We start from the raw sequence: 1,181 nt of genomic DNA on the forward strand, positions 1-1,181 counted from the left end.
CGACTTGATATTCGAGAATAGATCCCGATGACTGGAAAATTATGACTGTCACTCCACTCTGAAAGAAGGAAGTTAGGAGAATAAAAGAAAGGCAGCCTGACTTCAATGTGTTAAATAACTCCAAAGATTCGAAGCACATTGAAGATCAAAGACAGTTGAGGAGAAAGGGCGGAGATTTGTCAAATAAATCATCGTGCACCTTGGAAGAAAGGATAAAAAATTCTCTAAACGGGGAAGGTTTTCTGAAATCAGAGGTGCAGAGTGAACTTGTGCAATATTCCCTGAATGTTTACTTCCAGGCTTAGTCAGCGGTAACGGAAGGCAAATGCAATTTTAACATTCGGTTCAGGAGGGGTAGAATATATAACAACAATGTAATGTTGACATATGTCCTTCGTTATAAACCTGATTCTGATCCTGACCTTTATCCCCAACAATGGAAATCTGCTTCATTTACGATGCTAACAGCAGTGTTATCCTTCCACACTCACGTTCTGACGTAACTGTGTTGAAACAAATTCCAAAGCTGTCGAATTATACTATTTGTATTAGAATGATGAATCACCTTTTCCGTTACCGAAAATAAATCAAGTTCAACCATCACTTCAGTTGTAGTGCTACAGTGTTCATCAATGAACATTGATGGAGCTGCGATGGCCGAGTGGTTAAGGCGTTGGACTTGAAATCCAAAGGGGATTTGCCACGCAGGTTCGAATCCTGTTTGCAGCGCTCAAACTGCAGCGCAATGGAATAGAAACCTTAATGCCAATAAAAATGTAACACCCTGACTATGTACCAGCTGGCAGATTTATAGATTTTTACACTCATTGTGCAAATTTCATTTCTCTTACGACTCTGATCAATCCCCCTCTGGGCAGCTTAAACGCTTTGTAGTTTGCTGCTTTACCGACTTGTAAAAGTAAAAGAATCAAATGCAGAGAACGGATATTTCAGCGTCAGTGTAAAGAAGTGGACTTCATTCTTTCACTGAAGTGGGCAGCACGGTCTCTGAACGTGAAAAGCTTTCGCCGGTTTCATATCCCTCATTGTACAGAGTCCCCATTGCTCTTTTGTCCAGCGAGCGACCCCCCCTATTGCCATAGACAAATCGGTTCGCTGACCTTCCGTCAAAATCACCCTCGCCAATCGTCAGTGAGCGGTGTAATTGTCCGATATCAACA

At 41.8% G+C, this 1,181-nt stretch overlaps 1 non-coding gene across 1 annotated transcript; it reads left to right on the forward strand.

Annotated features, from left to right (window-relative positions):
• The first annotated feature begins 647 nt into the window (after positions 1-647).
• On the forward strand, positions 648-729 carry trnas-uga (transfer RNA serine (anticodon UGA)). Its single transcript has one exon. It is a non-coding gene; the product is annotated as a tRNA-Ser (tRNA).
• Positions 730-1,181: the final 452 nt, after the last annotated feature.

The sequence above is a fragment of the Hypanus sabinus genome, unplaced genomic scaffold (assembly GCF_030144855.1).
Source record: "Hypanus sabinus isolate sHypSab1 unplaced genomic scaffold, sHypSab1.hap1 scaffold_262, whole genome shotgun sequence".
Lineage (NCBI taxonomy): Eukaryota > Metazoa > Chordata > Chondrichthyes > Myliobatiformes > Dasyatidae > Hypanus > Hypanus sabinus.